General features: G+C 42.2%; 1 long non-coding RNA gene across 1 annotated transcript; it reads left to right on the forward strand.

The window, feature by feature from the left end:
* The first annotated feature begins 5,390 nt into the window (after positions 1-5,390).
* Positions 5,391-6,587, forward strand: LOC123490265. Its single transcript, XR_006660861.1, has 3 exons — positions 5,391-5,457; positions 6,110-6,137; positions 6,484-6,587. It is a non-coding gene; the product is annotated as an uncharacterized LOC123490265 (long non-coding RNA).
* Positions 6,588-10,433: the final 3,846 nt, after the last annotated feature.

Consider the following 10,433-nt stretch of genomic DNA (forward strand, 5'->3'; position numbering starts at 1 on the left):
CTTCTTGATCCAAAACCAGTCAGGTTCGGACTGGTCATTCAACTGGAGACTGCTCTTCTCTGTGTCCACGGAGGCTCTCCGCACTGCTAAAGCTAACTCTCTCTCATCTGCTCTTGTCCTTCCTAGACCTGTCTGCTGCCTGTGATACCAGGAAACCATCAGATCCTCCCTCTCCCACCCTCTCCCGAGCTGGGCATCTCCGGTGCGGCTCACTCCTGGAATGCGTCCTACCTGACCGGTCGCTTCCTACCAAGTGTCGTGGGAGAAGCTGTCTCCGCACCACGTGCTCTCACCATCTGGTGTCCCCCAGGGCTCGGTTCTAGGCCCTCTCCTTTTCTCCCACACCAAGTCACTTGGTCTGTCAATCCTCACATGGCTCTCCTATCATTGCTAATACGCTGACGTACACAACTGTCTTCTCCTTTCCCCCTTCTGATAACCAGGTGGCGAATCGCATCTCTGCATGTCTGGCAGACCATATCATTATGGGATGACGGATCACCACCTCGGCCGAACCCTGGCAAGACGGAGCTGCTCTTCCTCCCGAGGAAGGACTGCCCGTTCCATGATCTCGCCATCACGGTTGACAACTCCAGTTTGTCCTCCTGCCTGTGCCATTAAACCCCTACAACTCATCCAGAATGCCGAGCCCGTCTGGTGTTCAACCTTCCTGCTCTTCACGTCCCCACCTCTCCGCACACTTTCTCACTGGCTTCGCAGTTGTTCGCATCCGTTACAAGACCATGAGGCTTGCCATGGAGCAGTGAGAGGGAAAAGCACCTCTGTACCTTCGGGCTCTGATCCAGTCCCTACACCCAAATGAGGGCATTGCGTTCTATCCACTCTCCTGGCCTCTGGCTCCCTTCCTCTGCGGAAGCATAGTTCCTACTCAGCCGCAGTCAAAACTGTTCGGCTGCTCTGGGCACCCCAATGGGAACAAGCTCCCTCACGACGCCAGGACAGCGGAGTCACTCACCACCTTCCGGAGACATTTGAAACCCCACCTCTTTAAGGAATACCTGGGATAGGATGAAGTACTTTGTTATATACCCTTTGTTGGCAATGACACAGGTCAAACGTTTTCTGTAAGTCTTCACAAGGTTTTCACACACTGTTGCTGGTATTTTGGCCCATTCCTCCATGCAGATCTCCTCTAGAGCAGTGATGTTTTGGGGCTGTCGCTGGGCAACACGGACTTTCAACTCCCTCCAAAGATTTTCTATGGGGTTGAGATCTGGAGACTGGCTAGGCCACTCCAGGACCTTGAAATGCTTCTTACGAAGCCACTCTTTCGTTGCCGGGTGGTGTGTTTGGGATCATTGTCATGCTAAAAGACCCAGCCACGTTTCATCTTCAATGCCCTTGCTGATGGAAGGAGGTTTTCACTCAAAATCTCACGATACATGGCCCCATTCATTCTTTCCTTTACACGGATCAGTCGTCCTGGTCCCTTTGCAGAAAAACAGCCACAAAGCATGAAGTTTCCACCCCCATGCTTCACAGTAGGTATGGTGTTCTTTGGATACAACTCAGCATTCTTTGTCCTCCAAACACGATGAGTTGAGTTTTTATCAAAAAGTTATATTTTGGTTTTATCTGACCATATGACATTCTCCCAATCCTCTTCTGGATCATCCAAATGCACTCTAGCAAACTTCAGACGGCCCTGGACATGTACTGGCTTAAGCAGGGGGACACGTCTGGCAATGCAGGATTTGAGTCCCCTGGCGGAGTAGTGTGTTACTGATGGTAGGCTTTGTTACTTTGGTCCCAGCTCTCTGCAGGTGTGGTTCTGGGATTTTTGCTCACCGTTCTTGTGATCATTTTGACCCCACGGGGTGAGATCTTGCGTGGAGCCCCAGATCGAGGGAGATTATCAGTGGTCTTGTATGTCTTCCATTTCCTAATAATTGCTCCCACAGTTGATTTCTTCAAACCAAGCTGCTTACCTATTGCAGATTCAGTCTTCCCAGCCTGGTGCAGGTCTACAATTTTGTTTCTGGTGTCCTTTGACAGCTCTTTGGTCTTGACCATAGTGGAGTTTGGAGTGTGACTGTTTGAGGTTGTGGACAGGTGTCTTTTATACTGATAACAAGTTCAAACAGGTGCCATTAATACAGGTAACGAGTGGAGGACAGAGGAGCCTCTTAAAGAAGTTGTTACAGGTCTGTGAGAGCCAGAAATCTTGCTTGTTTGTAGGTGACCAAATACTTATTTTCCACCATAATTTGCAAATAAATTCATTAAAAATCCTACAATGTGATTTTCTGGATTTTATTTTCTCAATTTGTCTGTCATAGTTGACGTGTACCTATGATGAAAATGACAGGCCTCTCATCTTTTTAAGTGGGAGAACAAGCACAATTGGTGGCTGACTAAATACTTTTTTTCCAAACTGTATATATATTAATATATATATATATATACACACACACACACACAGTATCTCACAAAAGTGAGTACACCCTCACATTTTTGTAAATATTTGAGTATATCTTTTCATGTGACATCACTGAAGAAATGACACTTTGCTACAATGTAAAGTAGTGAGTGTACAGCTTGTATAACAGTGTAAATTTGCTGTCCCCTCAAAATAACACAACACACAGCCATTAATGTCTAAATCGCTGGCAACAAAAGTGAGTACACCCCTAAGTGAAAATGTCCAAATTGGGCCCAAAGTGTCAATATTTTGTGTGGCCACCATCATTTTCCAGCACTGCCTTAACCCTCTTGGGCATGGAGTTCACCAGAGCTTCACAGGTTGCCACTGGAGTCCTCTTCCACTCCGCCATGACGACATCACGGAGCTGGTGGATGTTAGAGACCTTGCACTCCTTCACCTTCCGTTTGAGGATGCCCCACAGATACTCAATAGGGTTTAGGTCTGGAGACATGCTTGGCCAGTCCATCACCTTTACCCTCAGCTTCTTTAGCAAGGCAGTGGTCGTCTTTGAGGTGTGTTTGGGGTCGTTATCATGTTGGAATACTGCCCTGCGGCTCAGTCTCCGAAGGAAGGGGATCATGCTCTGCTTCAGTATGTCACAGTACATGTTGGCATTAATGGTTCCCTCAATGAACTGTAGCTCCCCAGTACTCATGCAGCCCCAGACCATGACACTCCCACCACCATGTTTGACTGTAGGCAAGACACTTGTCTTTGTACTCCTCACCTGGTTGCCGCCACACACGCTTGACACCATCTGAACCAAATAAGTTTATCTTGGTCTCATCAGACCACAGGACATGGTTCCAGTAATCCTTGTCCTTAGTCTGCTTGTCTTCAGCAAACTGTTTGCGGTCTTTCTTGTGCATCATCTTTAGAAGAGGCTTCCCCTTCTGGGACGACAGCCATGCAGACCAATTTGGTGCAGTGTATGGTCTGAGCACTGACAGGCTGACCCCCACCCCTTCAACCGCTGCAGCAATGCTGGCAGCACTCATACGTCTATTTCCCAAAGACAACCTCTGGATATGACGCTGAGCACGTTCACTCAACTTCTTTGGCCCGACCATGGCGAGGCCTGTTCTGAGTGGAACCTGTCCTGTTAAACCGCTGTATGGTCTTGGCCACCGTGCTGCAGCTCAGTTTCAGGGTCTTGGCAATCTTCTTATAGCCCAGGCCATCTTTATGTAGAGCAACAATTCTTTTTTTCAGATCCTCAGATTTTTTTTGCCATGAGGTGCCATGTTGAACTTCCAGTGACCAGTATGAGGGAGTGTGAGAGCGATGACACCAAATTTTAACACACCTGCTCCCCATTCACAACTGAGACCTTGTAACACTAACGAGTGAACATTTTCACTTAGGGGTGTACACACTTTTGTTGCCAGCGGTTTAGACATTAATGGCTGTGTGTTGAGTTATTTTGAGGGGACAGCAAATATACACTGTTATACAAGCTGTACATTCACTACTCTACAATGTAGCAAAGTGTCATTTCTTCAGTGTTGTCACATGAAAAGATATACTCAAATATTTACAAAAATGTGAGGGGGTGTACTCACTTTTGTGAGATACTGTATATATGTGTATATGTTTGGGAGGGAACAGCTATGTGTTTGATATTTTCTAAGAAGTGATATGTGTCCCTAAAATAACTGGGGTGCTTAGTGGAGAGGGGGTTGATATAATTAAGATGTTGTAGGACTCACTGTTGCAGTCAGAAACCATTTCTCTTCCGGGGGAACTTCAACGGGAACTATCCAGGTGTCTGGTTCTTTGTGTATACACCCACTCAATTGGTTGGCACTTAAAATAGCCTTTGGGGGTTGAGTAGTCAAGTTGATGCCGCAGTAGCGAATTTACTTGGCTTTGACGGCATTCTCTGTCTTCTTGGGGAGTAGCACCGCCCAGATGTTGGGTCCTCGTCGTTACGGAAGGCCAGCTGCAGGTGACAGGGGATGATGTGAGTCTTCTTGTTTGCACAGGCAGTGTCTCCGGCCAACTCCAGGGTCTCAGCAGTCAGGTATTCAAGCACGGCGGCCAGGTAGACTGGTGCGACAGCGCCCACACGCTCAGCGTAGTTGCCTTTGCGCATCAGCCTCTTCACTACATTCTGATTTTAAAAAATAAGGGCATCTTGTAATCCAGCTTGATTTAAATGTTCATGTAACATTTGTTCCCAACATTGAAAGATTGTTTGTGTTTGTGTTTTTTTTTTTTACAGGAAGATGAAGGGGTGATGTCCTGCAGGACCTAGCACAACATGTAAGGAAAATCGTTGTGTACTAACCTGGGATATTTATGTTAAGGATTATGTTTACCAATAGATGTCAGTATTGACTCAATACGGGGTTTACTTTCCGCTATCCCTAGCCGTTTAAATGTCTGACGTATAACCGTGCATGAGAAAGCCACAGGTAGCATAATGTAGTCCCCATACCCATTCCATACGAGTGAGTGTCAGTAGTCTACTACACTGTAAACCCGAATGTTCAAAATAATTAATTGTAATACGTAGTGTAAACTTAAAATGTTCTTAAAAGTTGTACTTACTTAAAAATGTTGAGTGCCAGTAGCAATTTTCTTCTTTTTGAGTTTATTGAACTTATAATAATAATATGAACATTTTTCATTTTTATGTAACTGCTACTTAACATATTTTTTTTTAACTTAAAACTATATGGATTAAACATGAATTTATGTCTTATTTTGAAAGAACAAATGAATCAAATCAAGAACGAATTGAGAATAAATCAATTGCATCAGATAGATTTGTATATAAAATATCACACACACACACACACACACACGTGTATATACGTTTATAAATAATTAATTGTTAATAGTTTGCTTGTTACAAGGTTGGCTAGTTAATAAATTACATATATGCGCTCACATATTTTATTTTGTAGTATTTGCGTGCACTTCCTCTTCAGGCAGCAGACCGGAGCCGAGGAGAAGGGCAGGAGACCGGAGGGTAACACTCAGCTCTGCACAAATGAGTTGTGAATGTAAGTAGTCAACATAAAACTTGCTTGAATGTTTGTATGTTTGTTTCTGGAGGTTCAACGTGTTTTTAAGACGGACAAAGTGAGTCACGTTAGCAATGTAAAACGGTTATCTGTTAGGTTAGCAAGCTAACATGCAAAGTCATTCCGCCAGTTAGCTAGCTGTATAGGCTACATGGCTAGGCTAATGTAGTTGTAAAAAACTGGTTGAGCCCAACGTGCAGCGGTGGATAGTAAGGTATCATGTACTGCTCAATAAAAACTTGAAATCTGTGCTGGAGCTGTGTCAGTGTTGTGAATGAAAGCAGAAGCTAACTCCACGTGTTGTGACTTAGGCTAACTGAAAGCTATTCTCTGCAAGTTGAATTAGCTGGTTACTTTTTTTGTATTCATATTTTTGTTATTGCTACGATAAGAATTTATGGATGCTACCAGCCCAACGTTACCTAACTTTGACTTATTTGTGTAATAACATGTTTTGAATAGTCTAACAGGCATTTTACACATCTACTTTGTTTTAATCAATGTTGGTGTAGCTATATTGTTGTACACTTTTTAGTATGAGGAATATGACTGCAGTTTTTGATAGTTCTGATGGAGGTTTAAACTTCATGACAGGTGTCCTGTAAAATAATATTTTTTTGTGTGTTTTCAGGTTGCTGCAACAAATATGACTTGGCACTGTAAGTTGTGTTCAGCTTCTTTTACCACTAGAAAATATTTATTTAAACACTGCAGACTGCAGCACAGCCACTTTTCAAAAATGAGCCCGCTCTCATGCCTCCATGATGATTGCATGTCCACATTTCAGACACTTAATGCCCTGAGTACTCATCTGTCAAGATATCATGCTCAAGAACATAAGAAGTGTTTGTTTTGCCATACATTCATTATGTCCGCCACGGCCTCCTCACCCCCCGTTGGAGGTTGTCATTAATGATTTATTAACATTTAGAAAGCCTTATAAATGCACTATAATGTCTGTGTGCTGATGTGTTGTTAACCTCCAAATCTCTTCTTTTATTAAAGTGATGGCAGCTGAAGCCCCACAAAACATGATCCTTCGTGTCATCGAGGCAGACCGTGTTAGAAAATTAAAACTCAGCTCCCGTCCAGCCTCTGTTGATGCAGTGATTGAGATTAAGAAAATGGAATTGGATGTGATTCAGTTTGCAATACAAAGATCCAGACTTTGATGGAAAACTCACTTGCCTTGTTGACATCGAGGAGTTACCACAAAAAGCCTGTGTTCATATTTCAGTTAGACAGGATTCCAGTTCTCTTGCATCAACTGATACCCTTTCAGATGTGTCATCCCCAGAACGTCTGAGCAGATGGCCTCCAGGTCCTTTACAAATTCCCACATTTGCATTTGACGTTGAGCTGACACTTAGAGATGGGAATGCTGAATTTGAAAAGAATGAGAGACCTCTTCAGTTGTCAAGGGACCAAAAGCACAATATTTTAGACAAACTGGCATCTACCATATATGGTTTTAAGGCTTACCCCAGTGATAAAGAGATAGCAATGGTGGCTGAAGCTCTTGTGAGGAAACACCCATGTTTAAAAGAAGCAGGATCTGACAATGGATGGGATGGCTGGAAGAACAGCATCAAGTTTAAAATGGGCAATTACAGGACCAAGATGAGAAGGGCTGGATGTCAGGAGGTCGCTGTAAATGCTGGGAAAAGAAGCCGAAAAAAACCCTGAGAATGAACCTTCACACTCCAACATCAAAAGGCCTAAGTGTGCAGAGGTCAACTTTCTGCCTAACTTTCCTCAAGGAGAGGATCCCTCAAGCCTTGACCTTTTGAGGCAGGCTATTGTCGAGGAAGTAAAGAAGACTGAGAGAAACCTACCCCTTATTAGTAAGATGATGCAGAACACGTTTGCCTTGCGACGACAGACTATTGTAATGTCCTGCCCACCGGTGAAAGAGCTAATGGACCTCTGGCCTGCTCTTCATATGCAGTCTGAGGTAAAATCATCATCAATTTAATAAATAAATTCATTTTGTAGGTTATTTTTTCTGTTTTTATCTTTGCTACTGTATGTCACATTGTGTGTAATGTTGCCTAATTTCATTCATCCTAAAATAAATAATTGCTGTTACTGTCCTTTCCTCAATGGAGGTATATGTAGAGTTCCAACGGATAACTAACCAGAACCTACCTAACACTTTCTATGCCGAGCTTGATCGCCACACTCCTCGTTTGATGGCCTTATTTAGACAGAAAGCTTCCAAAACTGAAAAGACTGCAGATGCGTTGGCAAACATTTTCAAAGTCCATGATACACAGGTGATTATACATTTCACAGGTAGTCTTAGTGTAATGTTGGGAGTTTAATGCTTCAAATAAGCTTTTTAATTCCACAATTGCACCAGTCAGCAGGTTATTAGTGGATTTATGTGCAGATATTGGCAATTAATTAATTAATTAATTAATTATTAGTTGGGACTGTTTGTCATTGGGTTTGATAAGTAAACTTGTCACAACACTGTTTTAATCTTCTTAGGAATTACATGATGTCCACACAAAGGCGTACCACTGTTCTCCATGCCCTTCCTGATTATCTACTAGAGGAAGTCTCTGGATTTTTCAGAACATGTGTGGTAAGTCCCAGTAAAGAGATATCAGGCCTATTGTACTGTAAATTAACAAATTAATATCTTCATTTCATTTCCAACACACTAGAATTTATGTATATGTACCAGTGTTTCAACTACAAACCTCTGGCAAGATGTTTATAAGTGTGAAGTGTCATTTTGAGCCCATTACAGCATCAAAAAAATCAACTGCAAAGAAAATCAAGTAGCCGTCATTAGCCTCACAGTGGAACACATAAAAGTAATCTCACTTTCTCAGCAACGAGAGCACAACGCAGCAGAATGAACAGGAGTCTTTCAGACTTGTGTATTTATTGTTATTTAAATGACATCCAACTAGGGGTGGAACAGTACACAGAAGTCACGGTTCGGTTCATACCTCGGTTCAGACATTACGGTTCGGTTTGGTACAATGGAGGGGAAAGCAAAACAAAAATGCAGAAGGCAGATTTTTTTATTGTGCATGTCTCAGGCTGTCCACTGAGCTAGCTGTAACAGCTTGAAGTGTATAAAGTAAGATGTAAACAGTAAACAAGAAGTACCCTGCATCATCTCCAGACTCCATCTGTAACTTGTAAACAAAATAAGACAATCAGCTAGTAGTGTGATATAGGAGACAAGCGCTGCTCTCATATGTGAATGCACAGAGCAGGGATGTTAAAAGAGCAGCTTCGGTTACACAGAGCAGTTGACGAGTTTTGGTGTTAGCTTCACACGCTAACGGCGAAGCTAAAGTAACGGGGAGCTAACAGCTAACGGCGGAGCTAACAGCTAACGGGCGGAGCAAACAGCGAATCAAACGGGCTTGGAGGCCATTTGTGGTCGAGGCGAGAAGGGATACAGCTACGTCCGTGTTTGGTTGTATTTGGAAGGGACTAGTTTGTTTCATGTGGACTCTTCATTTGGACTGGACTGACTGACTCGACATGTAGGCGGGGCTCGGGAGCTTCAGAGCTAAGGGCAGGGCTACAGATTAGGTGTCCCTAAAGAACCGCTTGTCTAACAGTAGTTCCGCATTACATTCATTAATTTGCACTCAAGTTTTATTTATTTTTATACTGTGTATTCTCCGTGTAAATGCATGTACCGTACCGAGACGCCCGTACCATTTCGGTTCAATACAAATATATGTACCGTTCCACCCCTACATCCAACTGTAATCAAAATTGCCACAGCCATTGTTTCAGTAAATGTGATTAGTATATGTTCTCCCTTTTCATTTTTTAAAGGATGATATGGATGAGCCAGACCTGTGGGATGCATCAGTGGTCCTCCTTACAACAGTCAGTGATGATGCCACAAGCCCAGTTCACTACCACCCAGTGAGAGTCTCTGTCGTCCTAGAGGGTGATGTGGTTGTCAATCTCCCCAGGCTTGCTGATGCCTTCCTGGTAATGTTCGGCCTGATTTATGCACTACATCTCAGCTATCCCAAGGGACTGACAAACACTTTTGAGTTCACACAGAAAATCTTGCTTGGTCTTGATGACTCTAAACTGTCACCCAAGCTGCAGACTCTTAAAAATGAGCTGATGTTGTATGTGTAACTGAAGATCCAAAAAGGAGTGGTGGATTCTGATGGCTCACTCTGTTAGAGCATAATCCATAATGAGAATATGTCATGTCAGGTCCATGTTGAATACTGTTCAACTGTTTATGTTAAAGTTGCTGCTCTACTCAACTGGTTTTCAGCCAAATGGCACAAAGTACACACTGTCTTTGTACATTTTAATGTACATTTTATTGTTGTTAAAACTGAAATTCAGGGTTGAATTAAGTGTTTATATATGGAGGATATTTTTATTCATAATTCAAATTGAAAGGCCAAAGGGAAAACGAAGCGAGATCAAATTAAAAATATTATTATTTTACTACACTACTAGGAAAAATCATGCCATAATTAAATTTAAAAAGTCAAATTTAAAATGCAAAGCTTCAACTGTCAGCTGGAAGTCGTTTCAGACAATCCCACCAGCCGTTGGGCCATGCCTCCTCATTTAAATTGACACCTGTCACTTCTAAATGAAAAGCTTAAATCAAAATGTAAAAGGTGAATCTGAAAATGTCAAAAATGTAAAATGTAAAATTAAAAAGGTAAAATGTCAAATTGAAAATTATAAAGGGGAAAGGCTAAAATAAAACTATTATATTTTAGATTTTAATTGAAGTATTTCCATTTTAAGCTTTTACATCATACATTTAATTATGGCATGATTTTTCCTAGTAGCGTAGTAAAATAATACTATTAATTTGATCTTGCTTTGTTTTCTCTTTGGACTTTCAATTTGAATTATGAATAAATATATCCTCCATATTTATACACTATGGCATTTTGTTTTTAAAAGGTGTACTATATAGCTTTGGGAAGTAC

Source organism: Coregonus clupeaformis, unplaced genomic scaffold (genome assembly GCF_020615455.1).
Source record: "Coregonus clupeaformis isolate EN_2021a unplaced genomic scaffold, ASM2061545v1 scaf3597, whole genome shotgun sequence".
Classification (NCBI taxonomy): domain Eukaryota; kingdom Metazoa; phylum Chordata; class Actinopteri; order Salmoniformes; family Salmonidae; genus Coregonus; species Coregonus clupeaformis.